Source organism: Schistocerca nitens, chromosome 7, assembly GCF_023898315.1.
Source record: "Schistocerca nitens isolate TAMUIC-IGC-003100 chromosome 7, iqSchNite1.1, whole genome shotgun sequence".
Taxonomy (NCBI): domain Eukaryota; kingdom Metazoa; phylum Arthropoda; class Insecta; order Orthoptera; family Acrididae; genus Schistocerca; species Schistocerca nitens.
The window spans coordinates 15,051,637-15,065,644 of NC_064620.1; positions in this window are offsets into that span (position 1 = coordinate 15,051,637).

The window sequence follows — 14,008 nt, forward strand, 5'->3', positions numbered from 1 at the left end:
CTCCATTTCCCTATGCGCAATTACCAAATTACTACACTCCTGGAAATGGAAAAAAGAACACATTGACACCGGTGTGTCAGACCCACCATACTTGCTCCGGACACTGCGAGAGGGCTGTACAAGCAATGATCACACGTACGGCACAGCGGACACACCAGGAACCGCGGTGTTGACCGTCGAATGGCGCTAGCTGCGCAGCATTTGTGCACCGCCGCCGTCAGTGTCAGCCAGTTTGCCGTGGCATACGGAGCTCCATCGCAGTCTTTAACACTGGTAGCATGCCGCGACAGCGTGGACGTGAACCGTATGTGCAGTTGACGGACTTTGAGCGAGGGCGTATAGTGGGCATGCGGGAGGCTGGGTGGACATACCGCCGAATTGCTCAACACGTGGGGCGTGAGGTCTCCACAGTACATCGATGTTGTCGCCAGTGGTCGGCGGAAGGTGCACGTGCCCGTCGACCTGGGACCGGACCGCAGCGACGCACGGATGCACGCCAAGACCGTAGGATCCTACGCAGTGCCGTAGGGGACCGCACCGCCACTTCCCAGCAAATTAGGGACACTGTTGCTCCTGGGGTATCGGCGAGGACCATTCGCAACCGTCTCCATGAAGCTGGGCTACGGTCCCGCACACCGTTAGGCCGTCTTCCGCTCACGCCCCAACATCGTGCAGCCCGCCTCCAGTGGTGTCGCGACAGGCGTGAATGAAGGGACGAATGGAGACGTGTCGTCTTCAGCGATGAGAGTCGCTTCTGCCTTGGTGCCAATGATGGTCGTATGCGTGTTTGGCGCCGTGCAGGTGAGCGCCACAATCAGGACTGCATACGACCGAGGCACACAGGGCCAACACCCGGCATCATGGTGTGGGGAGCGATCTCCTACACTGGCCGTACACCACTGGTGATCGTCGAGGGGACACTGAATAGTGCACGGTACATCCAAACCGTCATCGAACCCATCGTTCTACCATTCCTAGACCGGCAAGGGAACTTGCTGCTCCAACAGGACAATGCACGTCCGCATGTATCCCGTGCCACCCAACGTGCTCTAGAAGGTGTAAGTCAACTACCCTGGCCAGCAAGATCTCCGGATCTGTCCCCCATTGAGCATGTTTGGGACTGGATGAAGCGTCGTCTCACGCGGTCTGCACGTCCAGCACGAACGCTGGTCCAACTGAGGCGCCAGGTGGAAATGGCATGGCAAGCCGTTCCACAGGACTACATCCAGCATCTCTACGATCGTCTCCATGGGAGAATAGCAGCCTGCATTGCTGCGAAAGGTGGATATACACTGTACTAGTGCCGACATTGTGCATGCTCTGTTGCCTGTGTCTATGTGCCTATGGTTCTGTCAGTGTGATCATGTGATGTATCTGACCCCAGGAATGTGTCAATAAAGTTTCCCCTTCCTGGGACAATGAATTCACGGTGTTCTTATTTCAATTTCCAGGAGTGTACTATCGGTCGCTCCAGAGGTGGTATGACACTGCACTTATCGATACGCGCTGCTGCTGCCGCTCACGAGCAAGTAAGGTAGGATGTTAGTGACGCCATTAAGTGGAATAAGGAAACGAGGCGGCAGTACCGTAGTAGAAGATGAAAAACAATAAATGGGATAAACGCGAGTCGTGCACGTCTCAGTTGTGTCCATACCCATACACATCCATCCGCTCGATACAATTTGAAATTGGACTCGTCCGAATAGGCAACATGTTTCCAGTCATCAACAGTCCAGTGTTGGTGTTGGCGGGCCGAGGCGAGGCGTAAAGCTCTGTGCCGTGCAGTCATCGAGGGTACACGAATGGGCCTTCGGCTCCGAAAACCGATATCGATGATGTCTCGTTGAATGGCTCGCACACTTGTTGATGGCCCAGCGTTGAAATATGCAGCAATTTGCGGAAGGGTTGTACTTCTGTCTCGTTGAACGATTCTTTTCAGTCCGCGCTGACCCGTTCTTGCAAGATCTTTTCCGGCCTCAGCGATGTCGGAGGTCTGATGTTCTACCGGATTCCTGGTATTCACAGTACGCTCGTGAAATGGTCGTACGGGAAAATCTCCATCGCTACCCCGGACATGCTGTTTCCCATCGCTCGTGGGTCCACTGTAACACCACATTCAAACTCACTTAAATCTTGATAACTTGCCATTGTAACAGCAGTAACCGATGTAACAACTGCGCCAGACTCTTGTTATCTTATATAAGCATAGCCGACCGCAGCGACGTATTCTGTCTGTTTACAAATCTCTGTATTTGAATAGACATGCCTATACCAGTTTCTATGACGCTTCAGTGTATAATCAATCTTAAACATTCCGGTTTCTCCAGGTCTCTTCCATACATACAGCCTTCTTTCATGATTCCTAAACCAAGTATGTGCTATGATTCAATTATACTCTGCGCAAAATTCTATCAGGCAACTTTGTCTTTCATTCCTTTCCCTCAGTTCATATTCACCTAATACATTTTCTTTTCTTCCTTTTCCTACTATCGAATTCCAGTCCCCCTCGTCCGCCCCCCGTAGCTGAGTGGTCAGCGCGACAGACTGTCAATCCAAAGGGCCCGGGTTCGATTCCCGGCTGGGTCGGAGATTTTCTCCGCTCAGGGACTGGGTGTTGTGTTGTCCTAATCATTATCATTTCATCTCCATCGACGCGCCAGTCGCCGAAGTGGCGTCAAATCAAAAGGCTTACACCAGGCGACCGGTCTACCCGACGGGAGGCCCTCGTCACACGACATTTCATTTTTTTTCCAGTCCCCCATAGCTATTACAATTTCGCCTCCCTTAACTATCTGAATAATTTACCTCATCATACATTTCCTCAACCTCCTCCTCATCTGCGGAGCTGGTTGGCATACAAACTTGTACTACTGTGGTGGGTGTGGGCTTCATGTCTATCTTGGGTATAATAATGCGTTCACTAAACTGACTATAGTAGCTAAACTGCGTTCCTATTTCTTTTATTCATTATTAAAACTACTCCTACGTTTGATTTTGTATTTATAAGCCTGGATTCACCTGACCAGAGTCCTGTTCCTCCTCCCACAGAGCTTCACTAATTCGCACTGTATCTAACTTTAACCTCTCCATTTGCCTTTTTAAATTTTCTAACCTACCTGCCCAATTAAGGGAACTGATATTCCACGCTCCGATCTGTACAACGCCAGTTTTGTTTCTCCTGATAAAGACATGCTCTTGAGTAGTCCCCGCCCGGAGATCCGAATGGGGGACTATTTTACCTCCGGAATATTTTACCCAAGAGGACGTCATCATTATTTAATCATACAGTAAAGCTGCATGCCCTCGGGAAAAATTACGGCCGTAGTTTCCCCCTCCCCTTGCTTTCAGCCGTTCGCAGTACCAGCACAGCAAGGCCGTTTTGGTTATTGTTGCAAGGCCAGATCAGTCAATCATCCATACTGTTGCCCTTGCAACTACTGAAAAGGCTGCTGCCCCTCTTCAGGAACCACACGTATGTCTGGCCTCTCAACAGATACCCCTCCGTTGTGGTTGCTCCTATTTTACGGCTATCTGTATCGCTGAGGCACGCAAGCCTCCCCACCAGCGGCAAGGTCCATGGCTCATATTTAAAAATATAATGGAGAGAAAGAATATATTACGAGAGAAACAATTTTGCTAATGTTACACATGCCCTGCCATCGTAGTTAGAACTGGATGTAAGAAAGGAAACGTAACCTCACATTATCACAGCACAGTATTTTCTTTCTCGCAGTCGATTTATATATAAAAAAAAAATGCATTGTGAATCAAACAGGACTTCAGTTTGCTCTGTGTTTTTGTTTCGTGAAACAAATTGCTCGACAATTGTTCGGCATAACGAAGATAACCGAGATGGGATAGTTTACCATCAGCAAGACGGTTCACCACCTCATTTCCTCATAGAAGATCGCGGTAAAACATCGAATGTACACTGCCGTTGCACAGTTAAGCGCGATTTGTTGCAACGAGTGTGGGAAGAACTTGATTAGCGGTGGGATGTTTGCCACATAACAAATGACAGTCACATCGACCCAAAATGGCACTTTTAAGTAAACGTAAGGCTGTTTGCTCCAAGGTGACACATCTACCCACTCTGTAACTTATCTCAATAAATTTCTATGTCTTCCAAAAGATGTAAAGCTCTTTTTGACTAATCCTGTATAGCCTATATCTGCCTCAATATTTATCGGTATATCGTGTAAAAATTGGCAGTATATCGGTAATGGCGTGTGAAAAACGTAATACTAGGCTCCAAACTAAATTGAGAAATGACAGTGAAGACGAAAGCAGTGTGTTAGCGCCGCAGAGTAATGAATTAACTAATGTTCAAAGTACACTCCTGGAAATTGAAATAAGAACACCGTGAATTCATTGTCCCAGGAAGGGGAAACTTTATTGACACATTCCTGGGGTCAGATACATCACATGATCACACTGACAGAACCATAGGCACATAGACACAGGCAACAGAGCATGCACAATGTCGGCACTAGTACAGTGTATATCCACCTTTCGCAGCAATGCAGGCTGCTATTCTCCCATGGAGACGATCGTAGAGATGCTGGATGTAGTCCTGTGGAACGGCTTGCCATGCCATTTCCACCTGGCGCCTCAGTTGGACCAGCGTTCGTGCTGGACGTGCAGACCGCGTGAGACGACGCTTCATCCAGTCCCAAACATGCTCAATGGGGGACAGATCCGGAGATCTTGCTGGCCAGGGTAGTTGACTTACACCTTCTAGAGCACGTTGGGTGGCACGGGATACATGCGGACGTGCATTGTCCTGTTGGAGCAGCAAGTTCCCTTGCCGGTCTAGGAATGGTAGAACGATGGGTTCGATGACGGTTTGGATGTACCGTGCACTATTCAGTGTCCCCTCGACGATCACCAGTGGTGTACGGCCAGTGTAGGAGATCGCTCCCCACACCATGATGCCGGGTGTTGGCCCTGTGTGCCTCGGTCGTATGCAGTCCTGATTGTGGCGCTCACCTGCACGGCGCCAAACACGCATACGACCATCATTGGCACCAAGGCAGAAGCGACTCTCATCGCTGAAGACGACACGTCTCCATTCGTCCCTTCATTCACGCCTGTCGCGACACCACTGGAGGCGGGCTGCACGATGTTGGGGCGTGAGCGGAAGACGGCCTAACGGTGTGCGGGACCGTAGCCCAGCTTCATGGAGACGGTTGCGAATGGTCCTCGCCGATACCCCAGGAGCAACAGTGTCCCTAATTTGCTGGGAAGTGGCGGTGCGGTCCCCTACGGCACTGCGTAGGATCCTACGGTCTTGGCGTGCATCCGTGCGTCGCTGCGGTCCGGTCCCAGGTCGACGGGCACGTGCACCTTCCGCCGACCACTGGCGACAACATCGATGTACTGTGGAGACCTCACGCCCCACGTGTTGAGCAATTCGGCGGTATGTCCACCCAGACTCCCGCATGCCCACTATACGCCCTCGCTCGAAGTCCGTCAACTGCACATACGGTTCACGTGCACGCTGTCGCGGCATGCTACCAGTGTTAAAGACTGCGATGGAGCTCCGTATGCCACGGCAAACTGGCTGACACTGACGGCGGCGGTGCACAAATGCTGCGCAGCTAGCGCCATTCGACGGCCAACACCGCGGTTCCTGGTGTGTCCGCTGTGCCGTGCGTGTGATCATTGCTTGTACAGCCCTCTCGCAGTGTCCGGAGCAAGTATGGTGGGTCTGACACACCGGTGTCAATGTGTTCTTTTTTCCATTTCCAGGAGTGTATTTCCGGGTGGTCGTGTGTCTGGCAGTCAGCTGGAGACGGACCAGCAGTGCAGTCGGGTCGCAGCAGCAGTGAAGTCGGAGGACGGAGCGCCGGTGAGGCGCCGACAGCCAGTGCTCGCCGACCGCTGGCGACGCACATGAACTGCCCGACGAAGGGAGATTGGAGCGGAACGACCGTTGGTTGGACGTTCGGTTGGTCGTCTCATCAGCCGACGTATATTTGGTCCTTTCACCGTTTCCAGGCCTGGGAGTTGGTCGGTTGGCGTGGACCAGCGAGGAAGTCTCCGTGGCGCATAGTTTCGTCGAGGCCGCTGGCGGAATGTGTGTGGTGCTGTTCCCATTGCTACGAGGTCCGTGGCTCACCGATCCTGGATACGAAAGTTCAGTTTTGACTTAATCTACCAGCAAGTCACGACTGTTCACATTGTGTCGTTTGGATTTCGTTGTCGGCTGTTGGGACATTCCCGCGAGCAACAACGTGTGTTTTCAAGTTGGCAAATTTTAGCCACCCTACTGTGGAGTTTAACTTAACTTGATTATTTTTGAATTGAAGTGCACCAGCGGAATCTTCTGCCTTGTGGCCGTTAACGTTCTGGTTACCTGCCCTGGCCGTTGACGTCAATTCAGGCAGTGTATTTTCCTCATCGTGTCGTTTCTGTCCAGCATGGTGTGTAGTTCGACAGCTCAATGTGGGCGCCAATACTTTCTACATTGTTCGATTGAAATCCCTAGGCGCTACAGTTTTGCACCGCGCGACCGCTACGGTCGCAGGTTCGAATTCTGCCTTGGGCATGGATGTGTGTGATGTCCTTAGGTTAGTTAGATTTAACTAGTTCTAAGTTCTACGGGGCTGATGACCTCAGAAGTTAAGTCCCATTGCGCTCAGAGCCTTTTATTTAATTTTTTTTTTAACCTCGGAAACTTCTGAGCCCCGTTGGGCGTACTGCCTTTTCTTATTTGTTTTTGTTGTTTGTATATGTATGGCTTCTACCCTATTTTTAAATGAAGGTTGTTTGGCCATTACGGCGTAAGATTGTTTGGGCCTAAAGGCCTTTGGTCTTTTTTTTTAATTTAATTTTGTGGAGCGTTAAGTGATGGGCCTTCAGCCGATTTTTAAATTAAAGTTGTTTTGCTCTTACGGTGTCAGATTATCTGATCCTTCAGCCTAATTAAGGAACTGTCTAAAGATAAGGCCTTTTAAAAATTCTGATTTTGGTTTGAGTTTTAAGTTATTGGGTTTCAGCCGATTTTCAATTCTACATCTACACATCTACATTTATACTCCGCAAGCCACCCAACGGTGTGTGGCGGAGGGCACTTTACGTGCCACTGTCATTACCTGCCTTTTCTGTTCCAGCCGCGTATGGTTCGCGGGAACAACGACTGTCTGAAAGACTCCGTGCGCGCTCGAATCTCTCTAATTTTACATTCGTGATCTCATCGGGAGGTATAAGTAGGGGGAAGCAATATATTCGATACCTCATCCAGAAACGCACCCTCTCGAAACCTGGCGAGCAAGCTACACCGCGATGCAGAGCGCCTCTCCTGCAGAGTCTGCCCCTTGAGTTTATTAAACATCTCCGTAACGCTATCACGGTTACCAAATAACCCTGTGACGAAACGCGCCGCTCTTCTTTGGATCTTCTCTACCTCCTCCGTCAACCCGATCTGTTACGGATCCCACACTGATGAACAATACTCAAGTATAGGTCGAACGAGTGTTTTGTAAGCCACCTCCTATGTTGATGGACTACATTTTCTAAGCACTCTCCCAATGAATCTCAACCTGGTACCCGCCTTACCCACAATTAATTTTATATGATCATTCCACTTCAAATCGTTCCGCACGCATACTCCCAGATATTTTACAGAAGTACCTGCTACCAGTGTTTGTTCCGCTATCATATAATGATACAATAAAGGATCTTTCTTTCTGTGTATTCGCAATACATTACATTTGTCTATGTTAAGGGACAGTTGCCACTCCCTGCACCAAGTGCCTATCCGCTGCAGATCTTCCTGCATTTCGCTACAATTTTCTAATGCTGCAACTTCTCTGTATACTACAGCATCATCCGCGAAAAGCCGCATGGAACTTCCGACACTATCTACTAGGTCATTTATATATATTGTGAAAAGCAATGATCCCATAACACTCCCCTGTGGCACGCCAGAGATTACTTTAATGTCTGTCGACGTCTCTCCATTGATAACAACATGCTGTGGTCTGTTTGCTAAAAACTCTTCAATCCAGCCACACAGCTGGTCTGATATTCCGTAGGCTCTTACTTTGTTTATCAGGCGACAGTGCGGAACTGTATCGAACGCCTTCCGGAAGTCAAGAAAAATAGCATCTACCTGGGAGCCTGTATCTAATATTTTCTGGGTCTCGTGAACAAATAAAGCGAGTTGGGTCTCACACGATCGCAGTTTACGGAATCCATGTTGATTCCTACAGAGTAGATTCTGGGTTTCCAAAAACGACATGATACTCGAGCAAAAAACTTGTTCTAAAATTCTACAACAGATCGACTTCTTGCTCTTAAGGCATGAAATTGTATGGCGTATTCAGCCGGTTATTAAGTTCCAAACATTAATGCTGTTTGTTTTTTAAGTTTCTTGGCTCCTGAAATGTTTGGTCATCCTGTCTGATCACCTGCATCCATTCATCTCCATTGTGCATTCCGAAGGACTTGGCCAAATCCAGCAGGGCAATACGACACCCCTCACGTCCAGAAATGCTGCAGAGTGACTCCAGGAACAGTCTTCTGACTTTAAACATTTCCGCTGGCCACTAAAATGCCGAGACATGAACATTATTGAGCATCTCTAGGGTGCCTTGCAACGTGCTGTTCAGTAGAGATCTCCAGCCCCACGGATTTACGGTCAGCCGTGCAGGAATCATGGTGTCAGTTTCCTCCAGAAATACTTCACACATTAGTCGAAACCATGCCACGTCGTGTTGTGACACTTCTGCATGTCGCGAGGGACCTACAGGATATTAGGAAGGTGTACCAATTTCTCTGGCTTCTCAGTGTATAATGGAAGACATGAACTTCGGAACCAGGTTTAAATTGCAACACATTTCCAAGGGTAGATGTGGTCCTTGACTACAATTTATGGGTTATAATCTGCAGATAGATACGGAAGAATTTTGAAAAAAGGCACCTGGATAAACTGAAAGAACCAGAGCTTGTAAAGAGATTCAGAAAGATCATTATGGAACGACTGACAGGAACAGGGGAAAAGAATACAGAAGAAGAAGAGCGGGCAGGTTTGAGTGATGAAGTAGTGAAGGCAGCAGAGAATCAAGTGGGTAAAACGACGAGGGCTCTTCTAAATCCTGCGGTAACAGAGGAGAAGCTGAAATTAATAGATGAAAGGAGAAAAAATAAAAATGCATTAAATGAAGCAGGTGATAGGGAATACAAATGTCTCAAAAATGAGATCGCTAGGAAGTGCAAAACGGATAAGCAGAAATGGCTAGAGGACAGATGTAAGGCTGTAGAAGCGCACTTCACTAAGGATAAGATAGATGCTGCCTACAGGAAACTAAAGAAACCTTTGGAAAAATGAAAACTACCTGTAGGAATATCAAAAGCTCTGATGAAAAGCCAGTTCTAAGCAAAGAAGGGAAAGCAGAAAGATGGAAGGAGTATATAGAGGGTCTATACAAGGGAGATGTAATTGAGGGCAACATTATGGAAATGGAAGAGGACATAGGTGGAAATGAGAAGGGAGACAGGACGCTGCCAGAAGACGTACTGAAAGTCCCGGGAGCAGCCAACATTCCGTTAGAGCTACTGATAGCTTTGGGAGAGCCAGCCATGACAAAACTCTTCCATTTGGTGAGAAAGATGTAAGAGACAGGCGAAATACCCTCAGATTTCAAGAAGAATATAATAATTGCAATTACAAAGAAAGCAGGTGTTGACACGTGTGAAAATTACCGAACTATGAGTTTAATAAGTCGCGATTGCAAAATACTAACACGAATCCTTTACAGAAGGATAGAGAAACTGGTAGAAGCCGACCTTGGGGAGGATCAGTTTGGACTCCGGAGAAATGTAGGAACACGCAAGGCAATACTGACCCTATGACGTCTCGTAGAAGATTGCTTACGGAAAGGCAAAACTACGTTTACAGCATTTGTAGACTTGGAGAAAGCTTTTGACAGCGTTGATTGGAATACTCTCTTTCAAATTCTAAAGGTAGTAGGGAGCAAAGGCTATTTACAATTTGTACAGAAACCACATCATAGTTGTAAGAGACGTGGGGCACAAAAGGGATGCAGTGGTCGAGAAGGGAGCTAGACAGGGTTGTAGCCTCTCGTCGATGTTATTCGATCTGTATATTGAGCAAGCAGTAAAGGGAACAACAGGAAAATTTCTAGTAGGAATTAAAATCTAGGGAGAAGTAAAGACTTTCAGATTTGCCACTGACATTGTAATTCTGTCAGAGGCAGCAAGGGACTTGAAAGAGCAGTTGAACGGATTAGATAGTGTGTTGAAAGAAGGAAGGTTCAAAATGGTTCAAATGGCTCTGAGCACTATGGGACTCAACTGCTATGGTCATAAGTCCCCTTGAACTTAGAACTACTTAAACCTAACTAACCTAAGGACAGCACACAACACCCAGCCATCACGAGGCAGAGAAAATCCCTGACCCCGCCGGGAATCGAACCCGGGAACCCGGGCGTGGGAAGCGAGAACGCTACCGCACGACCACGAGATGCGGGCTGAAAGAAGGATATAAGATAAACATCAGCCAAGGGAAAACGAGGATATTGGAAAGCAGTCGGTTTAAATCAGGGGATGCTGAGGGAATTATATTAGGAAATCAGACACTTAAAAGTAGTAAATGTGTTTTGCTGTTTGGGGAGCAAAATAACTGTTGATGATCGAAGTAGAGAGGACATAAAATGCAGACTGGCAATGGTAAGAAAAGCATTTCTGGAGAAGAGAAATTTGTTATCATCGAGTATAGATTTAAGTGTCAGAAAGTTCTTTCTGAAAGTATTTTTATGGAGTGTAGCCATGTATGGAAGTGAAACATGGACAATAAACTGTAGTGGCGTAGCAAGACAGCCACGTCACTCGGAGGTAGCCGAAAGGCACGCGTTAAGCTCACGCAGATTGGCGTGAGGTCTGGAACAGGACAATGTCTTGAGAATTGCAATAAAGTACGAAAATCTTGTAATACTTAACTTTAATCTATAATCGGTGTACATCGCTCTTGATTGTCCATGCTTCATAAAATAATATCAAATGCTATGGCGCCTTGCTAGGTCGTAGCCAATGACTTAGCTGACAAAGCGATGAAGCGGAGCGGAAATGGAAGAGGCATGGGGAACATAACGATGATAGTAATTAATTTTTCCCAACACACTCTGTAGCTGCTTCAAATTCTGCGGCGAAGGCAAGTCCTGTATGGCACGGAGGTGCTCTGGACTCGGATGTATGCCTTGTGCATTGATTACATGTCCCAAATATGGTAAGTCAAGAGCAAAAAACACACATTTGTCTTTCCGCAAGCGAAGACCATTTTGTCGCAAGACCTGAAATAATGTTCGGAGATTGGCTAAATGTTCTTCTTCCGTCTTTCCGGAGATCACAATATCGTCCAGATAGTTTGCTGCAGTATGGACCGACGCACAAACAGTTTGCAGATACTGCTGAAACAATGCAGGGGCGGATGCACACCCGAAAGGCAGTCTTTTGAATCGGTACAAACCCAGATGCGTGTTAACCACCAAAACTCCCTGGGATTCGTCGTCCACTGGTAGTTGCAAGTACGCATCTGCTAGGTCCAACTTCGAAAAATATTTACCCGGGCACAGTTTGTCAAAAAGATCTTCCAGGCGGGGTAAAGGAAAAGTTGCAATCACTAGTTGTGGATTCACCGTTGCCTTGAAGTCCACACAAAGTCTCAATTTTCCGGAAGGTTTTGGCAAAATTACTAAGGGTGATGCCCAGAGAGAAGCCTGCACACGTTCAATCACACCTTGTGATTCCAAATCGTGTAATGTTCTTGCGACCTCATCACGCAATGCGTGGGGAACATTGCGCGCTCTGAAAAATTTCGGTTGCGCGTTTCCTTTCAGTTCCAAATGTGCCTTATAGTTCTTAGCGCAACCGAGGCCCGGTGCAAAAATGTCTGCAAATTCTTCACATAGACGAGAAACACTGGCTGAAGGCACAGTCTGGTTCACTGATAGGACCTGATTTACTATAGACAAGTGAAACAACTGAAATAAATCTAAACCAAACAAGTTCACAGCAGAAGAAGAACGAAGGACGTAAAAAGACACAAGTTTTGTTTGTTCCTTGTATGTTGCAAGAAGGCTGCACTGTCCTAACACAGGGATATTCTGACCGGAATAGCTAGTTAACAGTTGCGGCACGCAACGGAGGTGTGCCCAGTTGTTTGTATGTGTCTTTATTGATCAATGAAACTGCAGCTCCGGTATCGAGCTGGAATGGTATTACGTGGCCATGAATGTCCAAATCTACAAAAAGTTTATTGTCCTGCTGACGACAAGAGCGACTGTCTCGTGCAATTTGAACAGACACTGGTACAGAATCACTGGCTACTTGACGGGATTTCCGTCGATGTCGACGCACACTATTTGTGGGACGAACACAGTCACTGTTAGAGAGATTGGCACTGGGCGGAGTGGAATTAACTACATGAATGTCCATGGGCGAAGGTTCACGAGCCCGAGTATTCTTGGTTCGATTCCGATACCGGCGCGAAGCAAAGGGCCTGGAATGGTTGTTAGTGTCCGATCGGAGCTTTTTCTGGCAAACACTCTTAACATGTCCTGTTTTATTACAGAAAAAGCAAATAGCTTGGCGGGACGGGCAATTCTCACGCGATTGTCTAGTAGCACACCGCGGGCATGATTTTAGCACTGCATTTGCCTGCTGGCGCGGCAAACGTAGCGGAGAGCTTGGCGGCAGCTACGCGGACGAGCACGAGGGATGTTTACCGTTCCGTGCAGCGCGCCCGGTGGGCCGGTGAACGTGACACACAGCCGGCGAAGTTGCAAATGATTCCTGAGCAAAGTCAAGTGTGTCTTGCCGATCCAATATGTCCATCACTTGTTGAAGGGAGGGATTGACTAGTTTCAAAATCTGTTCCCTGATACGAACATCAGAAACGTTCTGTGCAATTGCATCACGTACCATAGTATCTGAATAAGGGAGTCCACATTCACACTCAAAAGCACAATCCCTAGTAAGGCCTTGCAAAGTGGCAACCCACTCCCGATTAGTTTGATCGGCCGCACGTTTTGTACGAAAGAAGGTATACCTTTTTGCAACTACATTGACAGATTCCTTGAAATATGCATCTAATGCAGACAAAATTTCGGCGTAGGACAGAGTTGCTACGTCGCGTCGGGGAAATAATTTCACTATCACACGGTATGTCTGGACGCCGACACACGATAATAAGTGAGGCTGCCGCTCATTACCTTGAATTCCGTGGGCGGCGAGATGGAATCCAAATTGGCGTGACCACTCCGTCCAGCTTTCCAGTGCCGCATCGAACTGACGAAAAGGTGGTGCAACTGCGTGTTGCGGTTGCGGCAGCGGTGGAGCGGCGGCTGCCGCATCGTTTTGCATTGCACGTTGACCCTGGACGAGCTGTCCAAGGGCATCCAATAAGGCCTGCGTCCGCTGATTCTGCAAGCGATAAAATTCGGACAGTACATATGGAGATTGTGGCGAAGCCACGACACAAGTAAATTAGAGCAATACGACCGTTAAATCTTCGTCGCCAACTGTAGTGGCGTAGCAAGACAGCCACGCCACTCGGAGGTAGCCGAAAGGCACACGTTAAGCTCACGCAGATTGGCGTGAGGTCTGGAACAGGACAATGTCTTGAGAATTGCAATAAAGTACGAAAATCTTGTAATACTTAACTTTAATCTATAATCGGTGTACATCGCTCTTGATTGTCCATGCTTCATAAAATAATATCAAATGCTATGGCGCCTTGCTAGGTCGTAGCCAATGACTTAGCTGAAGGCTATGCTAACTATCGTCTCGACAAATGAGAGCGTATTGGTCAGTGAACTGTTGCTAGCTGCGTCGGCTGTACAACTGGGGCGAGTGCTAGTACGTCTCTCTAGACCTGCCGTGTGGTGCCGCTCGGTCTGCGATCACTGACAGTGGCGACACGCGGGTCCGACGTATAGTAATGGACCGCGGCCGATTTAAAGGCTACCACCTAGCAAGTGTGGTG